Here is a 442-nt window from a genome sequence, read left to right as displayed (position 1 = left end):
AAAAATACACTGGAGGAGAGATCCGGAACATCTACTGCCAATTTCACGAGTGGACAACGCCGTAGCAGCTTTAGAGGTGCCACGGACCTGACCACCGACAACACTGACGCCGCATCGCAGAACTGAAGGCCGACACCGCTGCCGTAACCTGAGCCGAGCCGAGCGCCGATAAGGACCAGCCGACCAGCCGGACAGCGAAAACAAGCCACCATGCGAGCGAGCGCCGTATTGTAAGTTCGTACATATATATTAAGTCGATATCTGCGTATGTCAAGCGACCGATACTATCACCGACATTCGTCGCCGGAGCGTACGTGGCCTTTTCGGAACCGTGTAAAATTTATAAGCACCGTACCCGAATTAAATAGAGCCGCGAAAGCGTTACCGGACATACGGGATAGCGTGCGTAGGATTTTAAACTTTCCTATCGAGGGCGAAACAG

Source organism: Wasmannia auropunctata, unplaced genomic scaffold (assembly GCF_000956235.1).
Source record: "Wasmannia auropunctata unplaced genomic scaffold, wasmannia.A_1.0 LD336106.1, whole genome shotgun sequence".
In the NCBI taxonomy this organism is placed as follows: domain Eukaryota; kingdom Metazoa; phylum Arthropoda; class Insecta; order Hymenoptera; family Formicidae; genus Wasmannia; species Wasmannia auropunctata.
The sequence above is the reverse complement of the archived record's forward strand: the minus strand, read 5'-3'. Positions refer to the sequence as shown.